Here is a 27,992-nt window from a genome sequence, read left to right as displayed (position 1 = left end):
ATTAGCTTTTGCTGTCAGAGAAGTTTTAATACTCCAGTAACAACCCCAAAATACCAGACAAAAGGCTAGGCTGCACGTTGTGAACTGTACAAACTGTATTTGACTTTACTGGGTATTTCTACCAAACCACTTTGTTGAGAAGCTGGACTGATTTTGCCCAGTGAAAAATTATCAGAGGGGCTGTTTCAGCCTGCTAGGCTTCATATCCCTACTCCAACACTCAAAAGGATTTCTCTTATGAACAGAGCTCTAGAGCTAAGCTTTCAAAGCCCTGTGAACAGCATTCTGATGAAGTGTTAAATGCAGAATAAATCAGCCTAAATCCAGAGAATTGTTCCAACAGATTAAAACCTCAACCTCAAAGAGAAAGGAGGAGGTCCTGTTCACACTTTATAAATATCTCACTTTGTTTTGAGTCTGCCACCTGCTACTTTGGTGGTCTTAGCCCTTTTATCGGAAGGGACAGTGAATAATGGGCTCATATACATGCCACGCTGCTTAGACTTCATATGCTTCTATCACATCCTCTTCAAAGGTATCTTTCTGAGACTAGAAAGTTCTGATCTTCTTTACAAGGAACACGTTTCAAACCTTTGATCATTCTTGTCAATCTTTTCAGGATGTCTCCCAGTTTCACTGGGTCTTTAAGAGTAATGAGACCAGTACTCATGCAGCATTCACAACACAGGTGCACTATGGGTTAACACAGCATTACGTTCCCTAGTTTGATCACTATTATTTTTCCACAAGCACCTAACCTTTTTTGATAACCTAATTTGCTTTTCCAGACACTCATACAAGATTTTGACAAAATTGCCTATTACAGCCCCAAAGTTTCATCTACAACTGGAAAGCCAATTCAGAACCTATCACTGTATACATACAGCGAGTGCTGCTCTCCAGGTGCAGTACTTCACCACACTGAATTTAAAATGCTATTTTATCACTTGGTGCCATAGGAATTTTCCATGTTTCCTCAAAGTTGACTCTTCCATTTGCTATCATAAATTTATTTTTTTAATCTACAAACATAGTCACCTTTTCTATTTATTTTTCTAACTTCGACTTTTCTGCATTTTTGGCCTCCGCATCCTTCTCTGGCAACAGCTAACTAAATTGGCCAAAAAAAAGTTGTGAAAACACTCTATGAAATCAATCTTCCTTCTGTCCAATTTCCAGCTAAATTTTTATTGGATGTCCCAACAGTCCTCACGCTCTCAGAAATGTGACTTATTCTTTACTCACCTTCCGTGCCAGTCATGCTTTCATAAAGCTTTATTACTTTCTTTTGTCCTCCAAGTGGCTCCTTTCCAAGGTGCAAAGTCCTAAACTGTTTAATGTCTCCTTTCTTCTAATTCCATGTCTTTGCTCTCTCTAGTCACCTCTCACTTTTCTAGCTCTCTTATACTTGAAGAATTTGCCAGAATAATTACGCTGATAATATACACTGGAGCTCATTATATCCAAGAATTTACTGCTCTGCAGGACCCTTTTCACGTTTCCTCAGGGAGATATGTCAGAGTTCCTCTTCAGAAACGTGCCTTAATACTGCCACATACCTTCATAAATGTGCAGGCAACTTTCTACATAAAGCCCTGCTTCCACCACCACTCCCAAAATTGGAATTTTGTAAAAGACAGGTTTTTATTACCTCATTTTACATCTAAGCTGCTCGTATTCTTCTCCCTTGACCTCAAGCTGACCTCTGTTTTTTTTTAATTAGCCCCTTTATGTACATTTTCTGCATTTGTATATGAGCTATACCAGGTTAGCGCCTAGTAGCTGCAAACAAAGAGACAAGTTTCCATCTGCTACAGCTATACTCCTCTACTTATTCAAGAGCTTCAATCCAAAAAAAAACACAGTAGGAGTCATTACAGGCTCAAGCATTTGTTTCTTTTCAAAACAAGATCTTCATCTGACTTAGTTTCAGTAGTGTACCCTAATTATTTTTGCTGTCCTCTTGGTTTTCTTGGACCCTTCAAGTAATGCTTCTTATGTGAGTATTATCCAACACAGTGAAGTCAGAAGAGATCAGTTTCATTCATCTGTCTGACCCTCCTGCTTAGCACAGGATAACAAATTTCTTCAAATAATTCCCTCACCAAACCACACATGCTGGGATCGAGCAGTGCTGTTTCTCTTGGGACCTTTTGAGTCAGTACTGAATAACTTTCTGTGTAATGAAAGGACCCACACTTTCCATTGCAGCTCAATACACAAGGACCTGATGCACTCCTCCTGTTAAACATTCACCTCAGGTAGAGTTCAGAAGTTTTCGTTTTCCTTCAAAAGAAGCTGTAATCAAGGCAAAAACAGGGAAAGAGGTAAGAGCTCCAAAGCCACCTCCCCTGCAATGACGCTGCATCCAGCCCAGAGTAAAACCGAAACCCTCCCCTTACCACCACTGCCCTACAGACAGACTAAAAGCAGTCCTCTACCTTTTATTACCCATTCACCAGTAACAAAACTTGTTGTTCTTCATCTAGCCACTACATGAGAGAGAAAGATAGCACATCATTGCTCAATCAAGCTCCTTGCTAGGCCAATGGTGATGGCAATCACTAAACTGTGTTAATGCAGGTGCTCAGCAGCAGCTGCCATTTGAGATGTGACTGCTCATTCCTTAAAGATCACGAGTATTCAGGCTTGCAAGTAAAAACAGGATCGAATTTTGCAACAGCTGCACAGAAATCACCACAGTCCTTGTCTGTTTGGCCAGGTAACAGAAAGAGATCCCCTTCCTGCTACAGCTGCACTCAGGCATTTGGAGGCCCCAGAGCTTCCAACCAGTCCCTGGAAGCACAGCACCTCTGCTCCCCACACCCTGGCCCTCCCTGTACCTTTTATTCACACAGACGATTGAACCATGCTGCAGGGATTCAGAACCCAAGACTGCAGAACAAGTCCCTTAATTTACGGAAAGGTCAGTCCCGTCTTGAACACTTTTCATAGTCTGCAGCCTTAGCTATTTGGAGTCATTGCTGCTGGGAAGACCTGGGGTTCTCAAAAATGCAGAAGAAAATTTGAGTCTAGTGAGTTATGATAGAATAAAAATCCTTCAGACTTCACTAAAGGAAATGTTTCAAGACCAGGATTTAAATTCTGTGAGCCCTTCCTTATTGAAAGCTTTGACAACAGCAAGACTGTATTTGCTTAAATCATTTTTAGGCCAACAAGGTAATGGATGATGGCTTCTACATAAGCAGTTCATTTCAACATGGACACATGATAAAAATAGCGGCATACAGTGCCATGTTTACATTTAATCCACAGCCCAGAACGACATTTGAAGGCTAGAGATCTGAGAAAACAATAATACATCACATCAAAGAAATCACACTACAAAAGAGCAAGATACCTGAATGACAACACTTCTCAGTTCAGGCAATTAATGCTTAAGTAATGAATTAAGCTTTCTGGTGCATAGTTTCAAGCCATTTCAATTTTTTCCTCCAACAACTACTACCTACCAATCAGAGAAAGTACAGAGATTTATGTTCTGGAGACCTCCATAAAAGGCTGATTAATATTTCTGCCTAAACATTTCTTATTTGATGAAAATCAAGTACTGACATTATTTTCCTGCCTTTATGTATAGCCTTAAATTCATACTCTGCTATGAATTTCTTCAAAGGTTACTAAGCCATACAATGAACTATATTCTATTTCTTAATTTTTCCCATTTTCTTCCCTCCCCCCCCCCCCCCGGGTTTTTTTTTTTCTAAAGACAGCACACGCTTCCCTGGCTGCTTTATTACTTTCATTGTTAAGAAACTGCTGTCTTTATTAAAGAAGAATGAACCAATTAAAGGGGGGGGGAGGGGGAGGGAGGTAGAGCAGTTATCTTGTGAAAGGCCAAAGGAAAAGCCTACACTATCCTTCTACTGCTGACAAAAAAAAAAAATTAATCTAATGCTCAGTGAATACCTCCTTCATCATCTGAGAAATCCTGTGCAACACAATTTTAAAAGCTGGCATTTGAAGGCTGTCTTGTGCTTGTTTTGCAGCCTCAGTGAACCATTTTTTAAGCGAAGCGGAAAAAAAAAAGAAAAAAAAAATTTTTCCAGACCAAAACAGCATTTCAGGATAGACAGGCGCAGCTCAGCATCCATGCTGCAGTATCACTGCACACACCATTTCTGCTGGAAGCCCAGCAGAACAGCACTGCCTGGCAGCAGAGCAGAGGATGCTGTTTGCAGCTCGGCTGCAAGCAACACAAGCAGACAGCTTGCTGTCCCTTCCAAAAGTATCTTCTGCTCTGCCTCACAGCATTACAGGTATCCATCCCTTCTTCACTGTCAAGGTTTAAGTGTCCTCCAGTAACTCTACTAACCTTCGGATACCACAGTTAAAAAAATACCAGGATGGCAGACTACTTTAGAAGTCTTTAAGGTCACTGCACTGCAAAGAAAAACTGAGATCAGGGAGAAAATTCCTAACATCCAAAAACACTGCCAAAAATGGAATGCATTCATGTGGAACCAGCGCATCCCCACCCTGAGTAACCAACTGGCGAGCTCTGCAAATTGTTTTAAAGACATTTTTATACTGGTGAGACTGGCAGCATATATATAATTACAGTGGCCTAGAACTACCCCTGAAAACACTTCATTTAAGCAATTACTACCAGCCATAACAATAAAAGCCATTTCTCACAGTGGAAGCTTAATCACTATCAGAAGGGCTTGATGGTCTCATTATACGCATGTGACCAGTAGCCCTGGCGCTGAAGCTGTTGCTTCCCAGATTTCAAAGGACTGCTGAAACACCCAGGTACAGGAGTTGTTATAAAGCAAATAATCCTCTATAATAGCATCTGCCAGGCTACACAAAATTTTGGAATCATTGCCAATATTCCTATGCATCTGCAAAGAAATAACGAAGACAACATGGGAGTACACGTCACACAAAATACATCAATTCACATTCAACATGCATGAACAGGAAAGGAAACAACCAAAACAGCAAAATGCATTTGGTAAGAAGGGTGCAAGAAGTCTCCATCACTATCTTAGGCTAGAGAGGGGCCAGAAAGGCTGCATGCATCTATACCCAGTCAGGTAATTTTTTTTTTTTTTTACATTAAATGTAAAATAAAGAAAAAAAAAAAGTAGTCTTCGGTTCACCACCCAAATAGTTATTTTGGAAAGTAAGAATCTTTGCAGGGGGGAATGCTGTTTCTTATCCCCGCACCTCCACCACCTATGCTCTTCAGCATTCCACTGTGAAGTTCCTAAGAACCAGGATACCTCCTAAGGAAATCATGTCAGCAAAAATCTCCTGACTTCCTTGCAGATACAGGGTGGAAACCTGGAACACTGCAGTACAGCCAATCACTCTTAAGGCAAGTAACACCCTCTGATCAAGAATCACGTCTGTGACTGCTCCCTCTGTTAGAGCATGTCCACAGAAAAATTAGTCAGCATTTACTTGCATAAAGCAGTCTGGACACACCATCTCACCATGTGCAATACATCCAGACAAGCCTATATTCAAATACAATGAATAACTGAGCTAAAGGACAACAAAATCAACCTGGCTTTAAGCCCCATTAGTTCCTCTTTTAAGAAGCATTTTCCAACTGCAAGCATTACACAGCAGTTGAACTGAGAGTTTGTTTTCTATGATTTGGAATGTCGCTGAAAAAAATCAAAGAGATCGCTTTTGTGCTCAAGAGACACCACACAAGCATTGGGTGTTTCCTGAAGCTTGACCAGCAGCAGAACTTAAGAGTCTGCGTTGTTTGCAGCATTTTATAAGTTTAGAAAAGCTTTGTGATCCTCTGGAGTCACAGTCGACTCATTTACTGCTTCATGTGGTCAGCCCCATGACCAGAACAGCAATGAGTTCCAAGACCACTTAAAAACGGTTACAAATGCACAAATTAAGTGTCCAAAAGGTAACAAACATCTGGGGACCACCAGCTGGCGCAGGTCAGTGTGGTCAAAATAATTTTTTAAACCTTCGCTCTCTGATGGCAAGGCCATACAAACTGCAAAGCTTCCAGGCTGGGGTACAACTGAGTCACTACAGCACATAGACCTATCTCCACTCCTCCCTGGGGAGCGAGACCTCAGAGTTGTTTGTTTGTTTGTTTGTTTGTTTTTAATATGCCACTGAAAAAAACCAAAGCAAAACATGACACTTGGCTCTCCAAAAACCAAACTGCTTTAGCTTTATCTTGGAGGCAGAGATGACTTGATCTTCTTCATTAACTCTTCTGTACAGACAAAGCTACAACCTCCTCTGTGCTTTTGTACTCACTCTGTTGGAAAACTCCAGCCATTTTGGCAATTTAGACATCTATGTTGAAATCTTCATGATGCTGTGCCAGTAACTGAAAAACTGCAGTTGACAGTCCTAGATTACGCTGACTCCTCAGTCCTTACCATTCAATTATATGACACAGCAGCATGAAGGAGCATGGCACCCAAAACTACAAAGCAACAAATGTGGCAGTTGCAGCCAGGGAGACGTTACACCCCAGCATTCACAGACTGATACAGGCGAGTGCAAGGTTGGACTAAGGAGACATGCTGACAAACAATCTTCTAAACAACTTCTCCTTCCTTTTGTTTCATCCAACACCACAACAACAGCTATAACATTTGCTTTATATAGGTATTATATTGCGGAAAATGCTGAAGAATAATATACCTCCTTTTAAAGCAATGTCCTTGCTGCAAACCAGAACCCAGCAGGCCTGTGGTCCCACAGTTCAGCTCCCAACTCCAAAGTATCCCCAGACTCCCCATGCACCAAGATCTCACAGCAGCACAACTGTGCTCACCTTTGTGGGAACAGAACTGAGAGGCCACCTGCTGCCAGGTCATATGGCAAATTCTTTGATTGATTAGCCAATATGATTCTATTAATTGATAGAATACCTGCTGGGTGTTCCATTCATTTACTGCTAGAAGTAACCAAAAACATTTAGGCCATACAAGCTTTCTTACTGACTTTTTTTTTTTTTTTTAATAATGAATGTTTCCAATTAACTATTTATCTTAAAAATGTCAGGAAAGTATTTTTTTTCTGTGGCTGAGCTAATCCATGCGCAGATTTTCACCAAGCCCTGTGCCCTTCTCTCTGTCAATCCATGGATAAAGCTCAATTGCATTGCAAAATGGGAGAAAAAAAATCTTCCCTGGCTTTCCCAGGGACCATAAGAAACATATTTGGTAACCTTTTCATCCAAACTGAAGAAAAAAAGTTGAAGTTGTAACAAGGACCATTTATTTGATTAAAACCATTTCAGAATGAACTATATAAGCAAACTAACAATAGTAAGAGTACTACACAATGGTTAAAAATGCCACTTTATCAACTGATGAGTGTGTGCTTGCTCAACACTCCTAACACTGTTGCATTAATTCTCCACCCATGGAAGGGAAACCATGCAGCACCTGAACTGGCAGCACAGAGAAGCAGACTTAAATCACCCCTCAAGCCGCCAACTTCTACCATCTGGACAATAAAGCACAAAACCACATATGAGCCCTCCTTTTCTGGAAGGAAATACATCTATCCCAGTCATATAACCGTATATTTATGCAAATCAAGTTTTTCTTTTTGCCTATGCAAAGGTAGAAACACGTACACAAATGGAAAAAATGCAGACCTTATTGGCTAAGCAATAAATTTCAAATCTACCACTGCCAAAAGAAACTGTTAAGAACAGAAGCATCACATCTAATTTCAGTTCTCCACACAAAGACAACACAAAAAAGCCCTCAGCAGACAACTGTTATTATGTATGACAACAGAACTGGTGACTCTGCATATGAATTTTCAAGAACACAGCTGAAAAACCTATGCAGTGAACAGAAATTTCATTAAAGACCTACATCCTTTGTATTTAGGAAACTTAAATGTAAGCAAATCCCCAAAAATTCTAGTATTTACAGAACACTACAAGGGCATCAGTAGCAAAATTTGTGGATTTCCAGTTATGTATTTATGATGCACATGTTCCTAATAATTCAAAATAAAGTCCATATATAGGATAAAAGTAATACTAGATCACTATTGATTTAGATAAATGCTCTAAGAAACCTTCCTTATTCACTCTCCCCAAGGAATTTTAGATATTAACCCACAGTCAGATTGTTTTTTCTGCCTCACCACAGCAAAAACTTCCAAGAAGCAGTCACAAAATCGCTTGAATTAGTACCTAGGTCAAATTCACACACCAAGTCATACTAATTAACTACAGCATCAAATTCATGCTAATTTGAAATAAAAAGTGCAAGTTTGTGCACAGACACTGCCTTCAGTCTAGACTACAGTTGAGCCTGTTAAGTCTCAACTCACAATTTCAATCAGCAGCAGCAAGCACAAAAATACATACTTATCTAACCAAATTCATTCTAGTTAAATCGGAACAACAGCAACACAAAATCAGCATTCATTTATAGTCTGTTGGGTTCATTCCAGCCAGATGTGTTTTCAGACTGAATTCACTGCACAGCAGCTGAGTGCTGGAGGAGAGCAGACAGGGCTGCGAGGACAGGCAGAACCTCTCAGCAGGGGCGTTCACAGGCAAGCGTTTATAGCAATGACTACAAAACATAATTCAGACAGCTGCCGAACTTCCGCAGCTCTGCAGCTAAAGCATAAACTGGAAAGCCCTTGCCTGGACTAATAACTAGCTGAAAACAGACAACAGAGGGTAGGCATAAATGGTCAGTTTTCACAAGGAGGGAGAGGGAGGGAGACTGCCAGGAGTGTTTTGCAGTGTTCTGCTATACACCATACTCATAAACAATCCGGAAAAGGGGCAGGGAGTGGAATGAGTCTCCTGAGGATATAAGCTATTCTGACAGTAAAGAGAAGGCCTGACTGAAGACCTGCAGAAAAACCCTATGAGACTGAATGATCGGGAAATAAAAACAAGAAATTCAGTGCAAACAAGGTAGCAGTCTGAAGAAAAATTATCCTAATTTCACATAGTGATGTACTTCAAGCTGGTCATTAACCTTCAGAAAGTCTTGCTGGAGTCATGACAGACTGATAAAAGCATCAGCTCACACCCATTAAACATAAAAAAAAATATCTAATGTTAGGAAATGATTAGTAATTAAACCATCATATAAAGCTATATAACATCTGCAGCTTAAATCCTAGACACAGCGCCTGTTCCTTCATTACAAGAGGACATAACGAAGGGGGAAATATTTCTGAAAAGGAAACAAGGTTTGAAAAGATTAATAATAAGGAATAATCAATTAGGCTAGGGTTCTTCTGCCTGGAAACAGAGATTACTGCCGTGACATATTACAGAAGCCTATAAAAATCATCAGCTGCACAGAGAAGGTAAATAGTGATCAGTTGTTCACTGTTTCCAAACAACACAAAAGCTAAGAGATACGAAATGAAGCTAGCAGCTGTCAAGTTCAAAAGAAAACAAGCAGAAGTGGTCAGCACCTACAAAATTATTTTGTGCTCTGGAAGGTCTCCCTCAGGATGTGCGAGTGCTATATATTCAAATGGACTGGGGACACAGGCAAATTCACAAAAGAAAAATGCATTAACCATTAACAACGTAAATGCAAACAACATCTACCTCTTGGAGTCCTACAGCATCAGGAGACAAGAGGGCTATCAAAGGTTTATACAATTTGCCCTGACCTTACGCTCTTTGGAGGAAAGAACATGGTTCCACCTGATTCTATGGCTGTTCTTACACTGCAAAATCAATTACATCTCTGGTACTCCTCAGCCCTTCTTTGAACTCACTCAGCTTGCTTACCTGGCAAAAAATGATCTTCTGGGGAGGTGGGGACACAGAGGGGCTGGATTAGCGCCCTGCTTACTTAGCAAACTGAACTGGTTCAGGAAAACATCCAATAAATGCTGGAGATGGTACAAGACAGAGCAAGAACACAACCAGCCCTTCTGCATGCCAACCAGTCATTAGATCAGTTTAAGATGTAATATGCAGCTTCATCACCAAAATACATACAAAAAGGAAGCAGCAGATTGCCTATATCCTCTATTTGAACACACAGAGACAAGCCACAATTCTAGCTCTTCTAGGGGGGGGGGACAAAAAAAGGGCCAGTTTCACATTTTTAATCCATTTGGTAATTAGGAAGAGATTCTGATTTATACATGACTGAATAGTAAAGGTTACTTTACAATTAAACATCGCATTTATAACCTTTACTGTATTTATACAACCTAAAGTAATGAATACCCCTTCACCAAACTAAAACCTGTTGTAAATACAGAAATGCATCCAAGTCTGGTAAGGACAATAGCCAAATGAAAAATAAAGCTATTCCATCGCAGCACCAATTTGATTATCACATTAAATGGTGCTACATCAGTCACAGAAGCCAAGGGGATATGACCAGATAGAAAAAGGTGAATGATCCATAAGTATGCATTATTAAAAATCCAGCAAGTCCCATTCGCAATTCAGAATTTACAAGAACAGAAGTGAAGACCAAGTGAGATTATTGAAATCTCTCAACAATTCTGATTTGCACAGTAGAAGGCACAGTCACCTAGTCCTTCCTATATCAGGACCAAATTACTACTGCTTTGCTTAATAACTGACCTGATCTGACCAGAATACTAAGAATTCCCAGGGAAAAGCAAAACAGAATTTTATTATTCTTCCCAAACCACATTCATATGAAAATGAGACCACTGAGATGCATCAAAACATGTATCAGTAACATAGTCTTTAACATTACACAGAGAAACAGCAAAACACTCCTCTGTTCTCCTTTAACTGTCATGGATTAAACCAGGCTATAATAATTATGGACACAAATACTCTTAACCTGTATTGCGCAGCTGTCCAATGCTAGGCTTAAGAGCTGCAAGCAGTAGAGACATAGTTACTTATATCCAAAACACAGCTGGCAGATGATGATGCACACAAGGTAGACCCTGATAATGGAGCATTATGGTGTCAGCACTGTCTACGGAAACAGAACTCACTGAGTATTTGGCTTTCCTTTTTCCAGGAAGCAACAGCAGTGGCAATCCATCTGAGCTATTATTTGTGAGAATAAAAGTAAATAATTAAAATTTAAAATCCCTATTCTGTTACATATGAAAACCGAACCTGAAAAAAGTTTTAAAGCTGATTTGCCTCCTCCAATTTTTATTATTTTTGTGCTTAGACTATATTATGATCGTAATTTTTTAAGCTTCTTACCAAAATATCTGTATATTACTACTACGCTATAGTGTTTACCTTAAGCATGCAACAGAGGAATGTTTAAGAAAACTATCCTAGAAGCATCTTTAAGAAAATTTCCTAGTACATCTTTAAGGAACCAAAATACACGTTGTACGTAATAGAGCCCCTGAAATTTAAATGTACCAGTACACTTATGCTTTCCAATAAAAAACACTAAAGACCCTGTCATACGTGATGAATGTGAAATACAAGCTGCAAACAGAATCACCAGAGGGTTTCTGAAGGTGATCTGAGATTAAGAAAATATAAATTATACAGGTTTGTTCAATTATTTTAACCTTAAGACACAAAATGAGTAGCTAGGAATATAATTAGTCTCCAAGAACACTGCTTCCAGCAGCTGTTTAATTTCCATTTTATAAATTTCCAGCTTCTAAATTTGCAAACATGTTAATACAAGCCAAGTATAGCCCACACTAAGCTTCTGCACTCAAGAAGCCTCATGTGCCACACACAAGCCAAGTTTCAAAATTCCAAATAATAAATGAAATTGGAACAGTCATTGCCAGTCCTGAACCCACTCCACAATCCCAGTCCAATGGCCAATAATCCAAATGAATCCTAGTGATTGTCTTGCTTCTTCAGGAGTGTTGCCTCAGTTCAGTGAGACACATTTGGTAAGCTCTGCTCCCCTAGTCCAGTAAATTGTGCTAGAAAAGCTCCACACTGATTTTAAACTCAGCTTTTAAGACTTTACATTTCCTTTTTACTTTTCAACATAAACTGAAACACTGGTGCTAAACACAGTCTAACATGCTCCAGGATCTGAAAGACTGTCGTCCTCTTGTGTCTACAGAAAAAGAAAGGCAGAAGCTGAAGTAATGAGCCGCCAAGTCCTCCTATCTGAACACAGAAGACTCATGAGTGTGCCCGACACGGCAAGCAGAAGCAGATTCTTCTCCACTTGTAACCCTCATCTCATCACCTCAGCATTCAAGGACAAAAGCTCTTCTGGGTTTCCCAGATGCAACCCCCTGATGCTTAATAGACCTTTCCTATTCTCCAGAGCAAACACACATGTGACTGAGTCGCCCCAGTTTTGCTACAAACTTTGACTGTGATTCACACACTGTGACTGTGCTGTCACGGCCTTGATCATGCACACCCGGTTCCAGACTCCTTGTACTTGACAGGAATCAGAAAACAGATCAGACACCAGGCTCTCAACTGGCAAAGCAAACCCCAAGGCACTGCCGCCAAGCCAGCCAGCAGCACTCCCAGCACTGCCCAGGAATCTAGTGACAGTACTACACAGCATCAGTTGTTTTGTAATGTCGCGTTTTCTGCACCAGACTTCATAATGATGATTCTTAAGATAGTAGAAGCATCTGACTTTGCTACTATGTTTTGAATTACTCCCTGTGACTTAAATATTTTAAAAAGAAACAGACATTGACTTAAAATGATGATGCAAGGCAACAACAAAAAAAAATATTTACAAGCTATTCCTTTCCCATTTGCACACTGACAAGACTGTACCGAATCAAAGAAAACCACCCCGTTTTCATTGTCCAAAGCAAATAACGCAACTGAGAATTCCAAGACCTAAATACCAGAAAGGAACGCTACAGATAAGAGAAAGCATTAAAGCCCAGAGCACTCCAGTCCATTATTTAAATGAATAAAAATTTCAGTGAAAAAAAACGGGGCAGTTGCAAAGCGTTTCTCTTTTTCTCTCCAACGAAGCCGGGTATGACGAGGGATTATTTCCTAAATTCGGCTCCGTGAGGGAGCCGTACTTTCCTCCGGCGTCTCGTAACGGCAGCGGAGCCCTCCCTTAGCAGCGGCCTCTCGGCGGGAGACGCCGGCGGCAACGACCGCCCAGGCCCTGCGGGCTGCGGCCGCCTCAGCGACACCCGCCCGGGGATTGCCCCCCGGCCCACGCGGGGAACCCCTGCCGCCTTCCCGCTCACCGCCGGCCCCCCAGGACCGCGGAGCGGCAGCAGCAGCCGCGGGGCGCAGGGCTCGGCGAGACAGACGATGCCCGCGGGCGCAGCGAGCCGCTGACCCCGGCCCGCCCGCCGCAACGGCTCCCGCGGAGCCGCCGTGCGGCACCTGCCGCCGAGCGCCTCAACGGCGACGCCCAGCAGCCGCGGAAGACGCGCAGGGGCGGCTCCGGGGGTGTCCGGAGCCGGGGCCAGGCCCGCGGGCGGCGGCAGGGCTCACCTGGGCGACAGGTACCTCAGCAGCTCCGGCTGCCGCGGCATGTGGGGCGCTCTGCGCTTGCGCGCTGCGCTGCGGAGCCCGCACATGCGCGGGGCCCATTCGGGGGCTGGGACTACAAACAAGATGGCGGTCGGGCGGCGAGCGCCATCTTGGGGCAGGTCTCGGCGCATCGCCTTCCGCCCGAAGGGCTGGGCCCGGCCGCGCCGCACGCACCGCCGCTCCCCAGCCGGGCCCGGCTCCGCCCCGCCTCCTCGCTCTCTCAGCAGTCCCGTGAAAGCTCTGAGCGAGAGGAGCTCCTCGGCCAGCTCTGCTAGCGCGGTCGGGCAGCAGCGCCGCGCGGCAACCCGGGGCTCGTCAAGGCCAGAGACAGGCCGACTGCAAGCTGAGGGAGCGTGCCTGCAGCAATCCTCGGAGCCACCCCGAAGCACTTCTTGTGCTGGTCGGAGGTAAGATTAAATTGGTAGACCAAGCAAATTTGCTTGTTCCTTTCCCCCAGGAGGTTCTGGCAGCGTGCAGAAGTGAACGTTGGCGGAGCCCTCCCCGAGGTCACAGCACCAGGGTACCCTGTCCCGGGACCTGCTGCCTGAGCCCCAGCCGCGCTCTCCACGAGGGTGGCTGTCCCGAACGGGCAGCGAGCTCCGCGCCACGGCGGGGGGCGTGCGCCATCCTCTGCCCCCTGCCGCCTTCGCCGCCTCCTCAGGCAGCTTCTCCAAATTCAAATACGTGGTTCCCAGGATAGCGTGACATCCCCAGTGCCTCTCACCTTACCTCGGTAGGGCCCTGCCCAAAACATCTAAAACCAAGGTATTGCCCAAACTAAATGCATATTCTGGTTTCTGGTGCCACCCAGTGGTTCTGTATACTGCTTCTAACTCGATCCGTTAAAAGTCCGTTACTAGACAGCAGAGGAGGGGGAGCAGAGCTGCGATGGTATGTAGGTAAACCATTCCCGAATGCATTCCCAGTAGAAGAGACCAGCACTGGGCCATACTGCCACTGCGGTCATCCCAGCCCTGTGCAGCGCCGTTGAGTGCCTAGTGCTCCCCCCTCCTTCTTATCTCTGAGCTCCAGCCCTTCCCCACATCACTCCCCTGAATTGCCTGTGAAATCGTGCCACTTACCTCAGCACCAGTTGCTACTTCTATCACCTTTTCCCACTTACCTGTTACATCTGCGCAATTTGTCTGATGTCCAGCTAGCTTTACATCGGTCCAGGGCCTTCTCATTTGCCAGCAGTTGCCCTCTTTGAGGTGGTATTAGAAGAATCCACCTTAATTGGGAAACATCCAACTCATGCAGTTGCAAGTAGCTGCAGTCCGACTTCCTGCCACCAAGACCCAGCAAGGGCAACACAGGGAACACACAGGGAGGCATTTTAGGTAAATAACACCCCTGTAAACAGGCAGACAAGCCCAGCTCTTTGGCCTTGTTAGCCACATAATGCTTCCCAGGTGTTGGTAGCAAGGTGGAGCACATTTGTTTCTCAGGCTCCTGGTGCTAGAGTGAACCCCATTCTTGCCTGAGTCTCAGGTCTTCAGAGACCACCCTGCAGATCTGAGCGACCCACCCCAGTGGTCCACTTCATTGTAGGTCACAGTATTAAATGTCAAGTCTTCGTGAGAGTCAGATTAGGTTCAGCACCACAGAGTTAGGCAATGTTACATGCTCACTCAAGTCTGGAGGCAAGCAGTGCTCCATCTTGCCAACAGATTGGATACAGCCCTCCCAACGTACCTGTTAACTTACAGTGCGCTGTTGCCTGGCTTTGCCAGGGCTATATACTGAAATTCCAGGGGCTGTGGTGACCATTTCTTCCATAAGTTTACTAGTTCAACTTGGACACCTTCCCTTTCTTTTAAGAAACTGTCAACAAGAAAACAGGATCCAAGATGAGTGTGTACCTGCCAGAGAACAGAGAGGGCTGGCTGGTCCCTGAGGGATGGGGCAGCTGGCCAGGGCAGAGGCCTTGCCAGCCAGAGCACCATCCCATCATGCCCAAGCAAGCTGAGCAGACCCAAAAGTGATGGCCAAGTTCAGTCAAGAGTCCAGATCACGAGGCACGTTTGTGGTGATAATGTAGGTCCAAGTCAATCTGCAGGTTGGAGTCAGGTCTGGTGATAAATAACCAGCATCAGCTGCAGCCTAGTGATTGCTGGGCAGGTCCATGGGGACAAGGTGGGTACACAATCAAGCTGGAAAATCAGTCCACAGCTCAGGATCAGCTTGGGCCATGCATAGCTGAGACAAAGCTACAGAATGGTTCTCCTATAACATAGCTCAGGCAGGGACTAGAGCCCCCCTGAGCCTCATTAAATGAGACTCCTGAGCAGGGTGTGTGTGGGTAGAAGCTCATGTGAGGCTGGTCAGGACCATTAGGGCCTATTAGTGCATGGAGGGCCCTGGCAGTACCTCCCAAACCCATGTGGAAGTACCTGAAGTCTGATACACACTCCCTGCTCCACACACCCAGAACTGGCGGATTCCCCTCGTGCAGCTCCCTCCTGGGGAGCCCAGGGGCCCTCCAACAAATCCCGGAGCAGTTCAGGCAGTCAGCACTGGCTGTACCCGCTGTACCTCACCTATGAGGACAGTGATTTTCTTTCAGATCCCTCTCAAGATGTGAGAAGCGTGCAGTAAGTGCTCACTGGGAACCAGCCAGCTCCTAAATGTGTTGGCTAAGACAGTCCTGTGATGGACCTCAGTGCACCAGCAACAGAGGCTTGAGTGGCCCTGACCAACCTCCCTGGGGGGACTGCTGCCCCCGGGAGCCCCGCTGCAGCTTGGCCCTGGGCCCTCCCTCCCTGGGCTGTGGTGTAGGGGTGCCTGTCTCCAGCTGTGTCTTTTGTCATGGCATCTGATGGGACCTTGGCTGTTAAGAAGCTTGTCTCTTGGGCAGACTCCTTCAATACATTAATTAATACAATAAATTATAGCCCACCAACCTTATCCTGAGCAATTAATTTTTTTCTTTTTGTTTCATATCAATACTTTTTTTATATAAAAGCATTTAAGGAATAGCATGCCTAGTGGTGTCTGCCCCTCTTCTCACACAGGCCCAAGCTTTTCATGATACCTTTGTGTTTGCTTGGGCTGCCAAGAGCAAGAGGGGAAGGAAGAGGGGTAAGTGTGGACCTGTGCAGGCACTATATGCAGAAACAGTCAGTAGCACTCCTTAAATTTGTAGGTATTATGTAAACTAGATTGGCTGTTGAACAGAGGTGGAAAGAGTGGAATTTCCTGCCACAAGACTGTACAATCATTGCAACAGTCTTCCAGCCTAGGATGTTGGTTTTAGGCTCTCTGGTGTGGCTGGTCCCCATGCTGTGCTGGCTGCTGTCAATACAGCTTATTTCATCTGTACATGTGCTGCAGCATAGCAGTCCAGGACCTGCAGAAGGCAGCAGCATTTGCCCTAGCTAGGCTAACACCCCCTCCTTCCATGTGTTTTTAGCTGACCTGTGTCTTTTTTTTTTCCCCCACAGTCCTCACAGAAGACAGTCCTGTTTTTCTCAGAGAAGACACTAATAAAAAGAACTGCTAAAAATTACTTACAGAACTGTATGCTGTTGCATTGAGGATCCAATGTAGTAATAACCGTATTGTGGGCATAAGTGAGGGCTGGGAAGCAGAGGGCTCTATGACTGTAAGGCAGCCAGCGTTGGGGCTCCCCAATGCTTTTGCAGTCGTTCAGTTTCATATCAGTGTGAGTGCCCTGTGCCCTGGCACAGTGTGGCTTTGGCCTAAGGCACCAACTGGGTGCTGGGGGGGGCTGATGAGGCAGCTCTCAAATGAGTCCTGGGTGGGCCACCTGACTTCACACCAGGAGAACACGGGTCGTTTATTTCAGAACAAGCAGGGTATAACTGCAAACCTTCTCATGTCAGCCTAAACCCTTCACAAGTCTTTGGCTGTATGTTCTTTCTTGCCAAAATCTACAGTGTACACAAGCTGATCTTGGAGACCAGTAGCAATGAAACAGCTACTCTGCCCACCCAGGGCTGTAGTTCAAAATACTAAGGCAGTCTTGAAATTGCATTGTATTTTAATTTAATTACTTTTCAAGCTTTCTAGAAAAAATAAATGTTCACTACAAAGTGATAAAACTGTCTTAAGCCAACTTAACCCTCATCCACCGCTTGTGAAATATGCACATTAAGTGCACTAAATACTTGGAGTGTTTGCATTCAGAGGAAAGTTGTATTTGGAAAACAACAGCTAGAATTCAGACTGTCCCTGTCAACCTCTTTTCTGCCTAATCCAAATCAGATTTCCCCAAATACTATTGCTTTTTTTTGCAGTCAAAGACGTTAGAGCATCTTCTCTGCATATTTGCATTCAGCTGTCTCCACAGAGGGTATCTGCCAGAGCCACCAGCTTTGGCAAAACAGACTCCCCCTCAAAGTATCTAATTGAACTAAAAAGCTGCTGTGAGCAGTCTGATTCTGCAAGTAGTTCAAAACTTAACATTTCTCCCTCTGATAGCTTTAGTGACAGCACAAAAAGAAGCATGCAGCATATGCAGCTGCAGTGCAAGGTAAAGGGAGCCTATTCCATTATTTTTCCTACTCATTTGAATCATTGGGGCCTGTCCTGGGTGATGGATGGTGCATTTCCATCAGACACAAGGGAGGGACAGCAGTGAACAGCCTGGGGCTGGCCCTTGGCAGGCACCTCTGTTTTCTGTTAGAGTAGCCAGGGGAACAGTGGGCTACGAACATAACTATGCCATCTATACATACATGTGCCTCATCGGGTTCATCCAGATCTGCTGGGCTGGTGTGATTTCCCATGCCTTTCCAGTTTTATGAGGAGACCAAAGCTGCCTGGATCCAGAGGGCAGAGCTGTCCCAGCAGCAGCTGGATCCAGCTCTCCTGCAGAGGCAGCCCACTGCCGTGCCTGGCTGTGACAGCCTCTCCTGCTGGCTGTGCTCTTCAAGCATCTTCCCAGGCTACAGAAGTCATAACTGCTCATCTCCAGTCACCAATGGGAAATGAAAAAGGGTGCTACACTGCAAGCCAGAGATACACGGAGAACGGCAAATCTGTGAGGCAAGTTGTGCAAGAGCCTGATGTAAGGGCACGTGTTTCCAAAGCAGTGGCCTGTTCGAGCCTGGCAAGATCACTGCATGGTATGCTGGCCGCAGAACGAGCCGTTGGTTCAAGCCGGCTGCTCAAAGAACTCCTGCAAAAGGCTGCTCCTTCTCTGTAAGACACAGCACTGGAATGTGATGCTCCGGGGTTGCTCAGGGTTGCCAAGCTGCTCTGCACAAACCTCGTTTCTTTGTACTAGAGCCAACGATTCCCTTGTGTCTTTCTGGGGCCTTCAGGGAAGTGGAGGAATGGAAAGGAGCGCTCTGCTTACTGCACAGGCATGTTGGAAAACACCTCCCACATCACACTACACATCTGTGGCACTGACCATTTACTGAGAAGTCTGAGTGGGGCAGCACTGCTTGCTGTGCAAAAAAGGGCAACACTGAGGCCAGCCGCTCTGTTTTCTCAAGGCACAAAGCCACCTTGCATAAGCTAGATGGTTCATGGTTGAGGGGCACTGACCAGGCGTGAAAGGACCATGTACCTGCTCAGAAGCTCCGCTGAACCTGAAGGACTCTTCTGCTCATATTCAGCACAAAACCCAGCAACTGGGAGTGCTGCTTTCTGTGTGCAAGTAGGGGTAGCTCTGTATCTTCCAGCTTAGAAAACAGACCACATCAAATTCTTTTTTCTTTTATAAATCCATGCCTTTTCTTCAATAAATATTTACTTGTTTAGTATTTACTTTTTAGTATTACAAGTGCTTGACTTCCTAGGAGGTATTAATCGAAACTATAGCAATGAATGCTAAGCATGACTGAAAGTGTATCTGTGTGTTAGAGGTGTGCAGTGGAAGTAATGGCAAATGTGAGAATGTAACCGATGGGCAGCATGTTTTCACATTATTTTTTCTGAAAAAGCTCTAAGTGGGACAACAACACTAGGATGATAATAAAAGATGTAAGAAAATCTTCACAAGACACCTGGGGTATTCTCTCGACACAGAAGAGCAGGCTGAGGAAGTAGCCAAAATACTCAGATTAAAGCTATACATGTATATGTATATGTACATAAATGAATGGTCATGATTATAGGTATGTTATTTATGATATATTAATTATATATTACATGACTACATTATGATATATAGTGAACTGATGTAATATGGATATAGAATTAACTGAAGGCATGGTCCTGGAGACTGAGTAGTTTTGGCTGGAGCTTTGGACCGGAAATATGCTCAACGTGTGGAAAATAATTAGTGAATTAAAACATGAATGATGGAAGACAGCCGGTAAGAAAACACAGTGCAGTGTAATAAGGAACTGATGAAATGTTTACAAAACTGAGCTCTAGCTTATATATGAGCTCCTGAAGCTCGGACATCAGTGTGCTGTTCAGCTGCAGCACAACACTTGCCTGTCTACAGGACACCTGCATGACAAATTCAGTGTCTTATCAAGCTGGGCAGTAGTTCCTCACAGGGTTCCGGGCTGACTCTGAAGCAGGCAGCTGTGGGCAGTGGTTGCTTTCTGGGCATGCAGGGTGGGATGGTGCTCCTAGGCTTTCTGCCCAGCTGGGCACCAGGAGTGGGCAGGGGGAGGGGGAGAGGCAGACCCTGAAGAGAGCAGCTGGACACAGGTGCGATGACAAGCTTCTCTGTGAGGTCCAAGGTCAAGGCAACCTCCATCTCTGTCTCTTCACCAAGTGCATGGAGGTTCATACCAAGAGAAAATTTGAAAGGTTTTCAGAAGCCAGCCAAAGCCTTTGCATTGCTGTTTACTACAGAATAGCTTCAGGCTATTCCCTGGCTGAGGTTTTTCTTTATGAGGAATGAATCAGCCAGACAAATCTGTTTAAAACTGAAGTAAGTAGAAAAAATCTTAAGACAAATTGCTCATAAGAAGAAATTGCTAGCACTAGATCATACTTGCTCCTGTGTTGTAGACTAAACAAGAAATTAGTCACCTGCCTGCTTATGTAACCATAAAACAAAATGCCCTTGATATGAGAGGAATGGGATGTGGCAAATGCAATTCCACTTTTTAAAAAGGACTTGGGGAACTACGAGCCATTGAGTCTAGTGTCTCTATCAGGCAAATGTATGGAAGCTATACCAAAGAATGTAATTGATAGAAGTAGGGAAAAAAAATAATGGTAAAATAGTGATGAGTCACAATGATTTTATAGATGGGAAAGTGCTTCATTGGCAAGGCAGGGAGACTGGAGGCTCCCCAGCAAGGGAGGGCAGGAGTCCATCTGGGTCCCAGGAGACAGAGCAGAGTGCCTGTCTGGAGAGCAGAGAGGCCAGGGCTGAGCCCAGTTCCCTCTTCCTGGCTGGGCTCAGCCCCCCTGCAGCTTGCTCACTGCCTACTGCACAGGGGCGATGGGAGCTAGCACTCAGGGTGCCCCAGCTGTGCTGCTGGGGGGGAAGCATGAGAGCGCTGGGGAGGGGTGCAAGGGGTGATGCCTCCCTGCCTGCAGCTCTCGGTACCGAGTGACTGGGCAGGGAGAAACCAGCGACTCCAGATGAAACCATCTCAGATTTGAAAGTGAGCCTTGAATTTTGAAAGGAGGTTTTCAGAGAGAGTTGAGAACTGCATTTTTACTTCCCCATTCTCAGTTGAGTTTAATTAATATCCCATCCCAGTTACTGCTGCATACAATTTAAACCACAATGGGGCTTCTTGGAGAATGTAACTATTAGACCAGAGTTAATAGCACCAATTAGTGGGTGGATGACATTCTCTAGCTTTCAAAAAAGTCTTAAATTTAAAACAAACCTTTTCTTTTTGTTCTTTGAATGCCAATGGCCTTTCTCTGATGATGTCCTTTCTTTGAGAACTGTTGTTCAAAATATGGATGAAGACTGTTTGCTGAGCGCTGCTGTCTTCTACCTGGACAGCCAGGCTTGTGTTTTGAAAGCCCACTGTAAGATCCTCATTGGCCAAAGGGTAAGAAAACAAGGCTAGTGCAAACTGCTGCTACAAAGTGGTGATTACAAGCAGTTTTAAGCTAAACCGACAGATGTGGGAAAAGGGAAAGCCTACCTGATACCACCCCAGTTTTCTGTTTGTAATCCCCTGGCCCACCCAATTTTGTCCCCAGCACACAGTTTTTCCCTGGAATCCCTTTGGGGTTATTGTCCCCACACATGTGCTCCTGGGAATTGGGCATTTAGTTCTGGCTTTCCAGTTCTGTGGGTGGCATGCTGGTGTTTTGCACAGCATAAACACCAAAGGCTGCCCCAGTAACAGTGGCTTGGAGCCATGTGTGGGAGCCTCCTCACCAGGCACAGGCTTGGTCTCTCCTTTGCATGGCCAGTGGGTGCTTCTCGGTCAGCCCACAGGCCTGGCCCCAAGCCCTGGACATGTGCAGGTTGTCTGCACCCCGTGGGGTCAGGACTGCCCCACAGACCTGCAAACTGTGGTCCCTGAGCTTGCCTTTTCTTATTTCATTTTTCTGTTTGCAGCTAAACTTTGAGTTCACCTCTTATTACACAATCTTCTCATGGATACACTTTTTTATATATTTATGTTATGCAAATAAACTATATAAAAGTGCATCTGTGTCTTTATAATGTATTTTACACATTTGCACAGCTCTGTAAAGATAGGTTTGTATATATAAATATCTCTATAGCAGGTCATGTAGCTGCCACGACGGAACCCACCACCCTGTAGCCTGCATGGCTGTCATCCTCTGCTACCCACCTCAGGCCTGTGCTTGCTGCCCTGGTGCAGGTGCTCATGTAGCCCCTGGAAGAAAGGCACTCCAGCTCTGTGAGGAATCAGTTACAATATCCTTTACTGGAGGGAATATCAGAGGGAAAAAGAGGATAGCAGAGGCAGCCTTATGGCCCTGTCATTGTGATCTTTAAGGTCTTAAAGGGTTTTCCTCAAAGTAAACAACTCCAGAATTTCTGCAGTTAGGCAACATGCTGTTTGATGAAAACACACTGCTTTGCTTCAAGATAAAGACAAGGACAGGCTGGTGGCATCATCGCCACGTGCTGTGTAGGAGCTGCATGCAAGCTTCTCCAGTGCCATCGGCTGGCAAAGCCCATCCTGTGGCCAGGGGCTGCGCACAGCCTGGTGGGCAGCCCGGCATGGGCCTGAAAACGGAGCTCCCCACATGGCATACACAGCCTGGGCAGGCCAGTGCCCTTAAGGTCTGTGGTCGGTTGGGTCACCGGCCCCTCAATGCTCAGCAGTATCCCATCAGATCCATGTGGGCACTGGGGATGGGGATCTTCCAGCATGCTCCAGGAGCACTGATCTCCAAGCACGCTTTGGCTTGGCTTTGGAGAAGGAGCCCTGTATGGACAGGGAAGGAAGGGACAATGATCTTAACTTTCTTTACACACGAATACAGCTAACATGACAATGGTAAGGTGTGTGAACACTGTGCTAAGATACAGAGAAGACAAGCAGCGCAAACTGCACTGATCTGGGGAAGCACAGGCAGCAGGCAGCCCCGAGGCCATTCTCAGTGGTTTTGAAAACCACAAGGAAAAGAGCAGAAAGGTGGCTCACCACAGGCTGCTGCAGATAACCCCCAAGTTCTTTTCCTCTGCTGCTGTCAAGCTTAATGTAGGAGGCCAGAAGGAGCGTTTGCACCCCTGATACAGCAGGCAAGGGGCCGAGAGGCAGATGGGCTCAGCAAGCAAACTGTGGTTTGGGGGACAGTGGATCCATGAGCCAGCTCTGCATGGCTTTAGTTGCATCATGTCTCTGCACGTGTGTTTGTCGGCTCTGAGCCTCTCTGCTTGTGCACTGAACTCCCTTTCCACACAGCCTTCTCAGTCCTTGCTGCACATACTGCCACAGCAGCCTCATCTCTCTAGAGCATTTTGGTTTGGGTTTTTTTGTTTGTTTGTTTTGTGGGTTTTTTTAAATTTTATTTTGTTTGTTTGTTTTTTTTATTGGGCACCAGAGATTCATGGTTGTGTCCTGTAAGGGCCCCCCTCTCCCCTTGGGGCAGATCAGATTTAGAGCACCGAGCAAATCTTTACTGTAAACGTCTTGCCCCTCGCCATCAGCAGCTTCCCGTGCACAGGGCCATAGAACAGAGGCCTCGCTGCAGGGCAAGGGCATGGTCTGCACTCGCTACGCGGGCAGCGTTGCGGCAGGGGCGCGGAGACCCGGCCCCGTGAAGCAGCCCGTGAGGCCGGGCCGAACCCCGGGGGTGCGGGATGAGCGGCGGGAGAAGTGCTGAGAGAAGAGAGGGGGCAGGCGAAGGCCTACCTGGGACTGGGGGCGGCGGGGAGCCGCGGGGCAACCCGGACGCTGGGGGCGGCGGCCCGCGGGCGGGCCTGGACAGCGCGGGCGGGCGCGCGCGGCCCCTTTAAGAGAAAGGGCAGGACGCCGGCGCCAGACGCGACCGCCGGCGGCATGCGCATGCGTGCAGCCTTATCCCGCGACTTATTCGGCGCTGCTGGCGGCGGGGTCGTGTACCAGGGTGGGGCGTTATGTTCCAGGGCGGGTCCGCGCATGCGCATCGCGCCGAGGGGCCCGGCCGGCTGCTGTGCGCTTTGTGGCGCTGCCGGAAGTGGCCGCGCGGAGTGGGGCCGCGCGGAGCGGGGTCTCCTCTGTGTCGTCTCGGCTGCCGCGGGCACCATGGAGCCAGCGGCCTGAGGGCGGAGCGGCCGGCCCTGCCCCGACATGCCCGCCGGGCCCCTCGGCGCAGGTAAGGCGGCCAGGGCCCTCCCGCCGCGGCGCGGCCCGCGCCCGGCCCGGCCTGTCCCGGGCCACTCCTGCCGCCGGCGGGGCCTGTGGCGGCGTGGCGCCGCCCGTGAGCCTCCGCCGCGCTGACTGACCTCAGCACTGCCCGCCGCGGGGCCGGGCCTGCGGGCGCGACGGGGCCGGAGCGGGCGCGGGGCGCGGTCGCCCGCCGGGGTTTCCGCGGTCGCCTCGGGCAGCTGTCGGGGGCCCGGCCCGTGCCGCGGAGCCGCCGCAGGGTGGGCGGGAGCGGGCCTCGAGGGGCCTGTCGCACCGGTCCGCGGTCCTTCGCGGCCTGTGCCCTCTGTCCGGCCCCGGGGGAAGAATTTGGGCCGCGTTCCGGGTCCCCGAGAGGAGCGTGAGGTGTCGCCCGCGGCCCAGGAGCTCCGTCCCCGGGTGCCAGGGTCCTGCGAGCGGAGTGTGGTCGTGAGGGAGGAAAAAGTTTTTGTCACTGTTTGCTTGTGGACTTTTTTACAAATAATTCGGTGGTGTGTGGCTGCAGATTTCCTGGGCTTTGCCATGATTCTGCTTTCCCTTGTTTATTTTTAATTACATTTGATCTTCAGGGCCTGTGGGCAGTAGATCACATTTCTTTTGGGAGGTGGTGAACAGCAGCAAAAGCACAGCGAGGCTTGGTCGCCGGGCTAAGGGGGCTTTCATCTTCAGGGGATCCCTTCCTGGCTGTGCAGCTTGTAGAGTTGCACAAGGAACCGGACTGAGGAAGAAGTGCAAGTGTGAAATAAGCCATTGAGTAGAAGTGGGAATAGCTCTAGGTCAAGGAAACACATTGTTTTGCAAACACAGTTTTGCAGTGGAGTTCCTTACGTGGTTTTTAGCACAAGTGAAGGATGTGAAAACTCCTTAAATTCTCAGATGACCTGCCTGGAAGGTAATTTTCTCAACCATGCTTTTAAAGAAGATGATAGAAGGAAAGTAGTACCAAAATCTGAGTAATGAACTTGAAAGCAGAGTAATAGCCAAAATACTGCAAAAACAACAGCCAATTTTGTTTCTTATTGCTCTGTTAATCTTCAGATACGACAGTTTGCAACTTTTAGGCAGCCACCTTCTCTGTGGCAGGTGCCCTGCTTCCTTCTTTGGGAATGGTGATGTGCAGCAGCATTCCCAGAGACCAGAACGGTGATGGGGTCTCAGAAGTCAGTGAATTGGGAGTTCTGGGGACAGTGACACCCAAGCCCTGTGGCTTAAGTGGCACGTTTAAGTGGTTTGAGACCCAGCCTTCCCTGTGTCAGATTCATGCATTAACTTCTGGTACAGTTGGGTGATAAAATCAGACATTCATCTTCCCGGGGCAAGCAGAGCTGTGATTCCCCTCTCATCTACACAGTAGCACTGTGGCTGAATGGCCTAGGAAAGGATGACATGAGTTCCTGTTTTTGTTGTGCCTGATCTCTTCCTGCCTTGACTTTACACTTTTTTTTCCTTATTTACTAGTAATCCTGACATGCATCTGTTTGTTATTTAACAAAATACCGACTTAAAATACCAACTTTCTTCTAGTGTTTTACTTGGATGCATCTTTTGTTTGGCTCTTGCTTTTTTTTTTTATATCTTTGCCTGCTATTTGCTCTGTTGTCCTTTACACATGGTGTGTGCCTAGGACAGAGCCTACCCTTTAGATGGACTCTAAAGGTTACCTGCCTGGAGGAGTCTGAGCTTTAGTTCTGGTGGGCTTAGTATGAGAGGGGTCAAGTTAGTCTTGGCAAAATCAGTCACTTGCTCCAGGGTAAACTTTAAGGGCAGAGGAGCAGCAGCAAGGTGGGACAAGTGGACATGTGGCAGTTGTCCAAGGTCAGGATGTCCATAGGCCTCAGGTGGCTTGAAAAATTGCTCATAAACCTCTTTGGTACATGATCCAGGGAAGACAAGTTGTGGCAAGGTGGCTTTCTAGCATTAATTATTGCCTCTAGAAAGCAGATGTCAGTACTGTCGGTGTAGTAGGTGTTGTATTAGAGAGAGGGATCACTTGTTTTCTGTGAAATACTTGTGAAGTATATCTAATATCCCAGAACTTTTATGGTATAGACCCTTAATGTTGATGCTTCTCTAGTTTAGGCTCTGTTAGGTCTTCAACCTTCCTTGGGCATCTCTCTACTGATGGTCTTTGCATCTACTCTATTAACAACAGTTGCCTCTGCTTTTTTTCTTTCTGATAAAACCCAAGAAACATCCATTTTTGGGACAATTTGTCTTTGTGCTTGAGATGCTTTTGCATTGTATGTGCATATTTTGTTTTATGTATGCAGCTGCTGAGCACAAAGGGCTACAAGGTCACATTTGCCCCCAATACTTCACTTGCTCAGCACACACTTTCTGAGGAACTGCTTCGTACACCAGTATTAGATCTCTGACCTCTCCCCTGCATACACTCCAAAAAACCCACCTTTTCTTTAGGCTCTCAGCTCCTGCATATTCCTTCAAAGTAACTGCAGAATGTGGGTCTGTTAGGTAATTCCCACTGTTTAACTTATCCAGGAGTCAAAATACTTTGGCTGTAGCTGTTCATATTAAGTCTATGGGGACTGGAAATAGAACTTTAAATATTTCTATTTTTTAGTTTTATGGGCTCCTTCGTAAGTTCTTCCAAGCTCACTAACTTCTACAGTGTTTATGAACAGAGGATCTTTGGTCTTAAATGCTGAAACATCCATTTTCAGGTTTATATGGTGTTAGCTACTATAATTCCTAAGCTGAAATGGATCCTGAGGGAATATATTGAAACTCAAATTATTTACCATGCTAATGAATATTGGAATTTTGCTCAGTTTCATAGTAGATGGTAAATATTTTGACTTAATTTCTCCATTGTTCTGCCAGTGTTAATGCTGACAATTTCTTTCCAGATCTGTCTGTCTGTGAGAATCTGGGGATGTTTTATTTAGCGCAGCCTCCAGGAACATAAACATAGGTTGACACCTTTCCAAACTTGAGAGTGTGTAAAACTGCTTGGTAAACTTAAGGGTTTTATTTATTCTTCTTCCCACCCTTCCTTTTAATTAGGTTGCTTGTCATTCTGAGAGTTCTTAGTGATTTGAACCTCAATAAGACATGTGTTTATGTGAAATATGAATATTAGTCAGCTGTGTGAAACTTAGGATATGTTATTTGGGCCAGTAACAGTGCTTTTTTGAAGCTGAAATGCAGAAACATTGCAAAAATAAATAAAATCGGGGTATGCTGTTTGTGCAGTGTGACAGTCGCATTTTATTTTTTTAATTTGCTGTTTAAGTTATTTGTGATAAATACAGCCTCCTCTGAGGGAGCAAGTCGAAGCATTAGGTGCTTTTTGTCTAAAGCAAGTTACAGGACTGTCAGTATGTTGAATCTGTTGAGAGTATTGAACAGATACAGTTGTGTGGAGAGAGTTACCAGACTTTTTTAAACTTATGTCCAGTTATGAGAAGCTTCATAGTAGATGGGTTTAGCTATGCCCCAGTTCTAACAGATGGCAGCGCTTTCAAATTCAAATGGCAGTTGAAGGGGAGTCTTAAATGAAAAGTAACTTCTAGTCCTTGCAAACAAAAACTTAGTGCTTGCTAAATGTAGGGGATGAATAAAACAATACCCTAGGAAATCCCACCTCAAAAGGATTTTACATCTGAAGCAATTGTTTGTCAGTATTCATTGTATATTGATAAAACCAATAGATTATTTATTTTATGGTAAGACCAATGGAAGTGTTGACTATTAATAAGATGGAGATTTGATCATTATGTTTATGTATGAAGATCAGGCAGCAGGCTGAGTGCATGTGGTATCAGAGGCTTTGGTTACCCTGCTGCTGCTAAACCTCTCTTAAACATGGCATATTATATCTATCCTGTATCTTT

At 45.7% G+C, this 27,992-nt stretch overlaps 2 protein-coding genes and 1 long non-coding RNA gene across 8 annotated transcripts in view; 2 read left to right on the top strand and 1 right to left on the bottom strand.

Moving 5' to 3' along the window:
* NDRG3 (NDRG family member 3) overlaps nucleotides 1–13,506 on the bottom strand; it is a 60,840-nt gene extending 47,334 nt beyond the window's left edge. For all 4 annotated transcript variants that reach the window (XM_037401914.1, XM_037401916.1, XM_037401915.1 and 1 more), the window contains exon 1: nucleotides 13,388–13,506. The gene's annotated coding sequence lies outside the window, so the exon portion shown is untranslated. The remainder of the gene's footprint in view (nucleotides 1–13,387) is intronic.
* Nucleotides 13,507–13,561: 55 nt separating this feature from the next.
* Nucleotides 13,562–16,934, top strand: LOC119154438. The gene is made up of 2 exons (XR_005106466.1): nucleotides 13,562–13,833; nucleotides 16,870–16,934. It is a non-coding gene; the product is annotated as an uncharacterized LOC119154438 (long non-coding RNA).
* Nucleotides 16,935–23,944: 7,010 nt separating this feature from the next.
* The window catches only part of RALGAPB (Ral GTPase activating protein non-catalytic subunit beta), a 65,480-nt gene continuing 61,432 nt past the window's right edge, over nucleotides 23,945–27,992 (top strand). For 2 of the 3 annotated variants that reach the window (XM_037401690.1, XM_037401687.1), the window contains exon 1: nucleotides 23,945–24,109. The gene's annotated coding sequence lies outside the window, so the exon portion shown is untranslated. The remainder of the gene's footprint in view (nucleotides 24,110–27,992) is intronic. The other variant, XM_037401689.1, reaches the window with a different exon arrangement.

Source organism: Falco rusticolus, chromosome 10, assembly GCF_015220075.1.
Source record: "Falco rusticolus isolate bFalRus1 chromosome 10, bFalRus1.pri, whole genome shotgun sequence".
In the NCBI taxonomy this organism is placed as follows: Eukaryota; Metazoa; Chordata; class Aves; order Falconiformes; family Falconidae; genus Falco; species Falco rusticolus.
The sequence above is the reverse complement of the archived record's forward strand: the minus strand, read 5'-3'. Positions and strand labels throughout refer to the sequence as shown.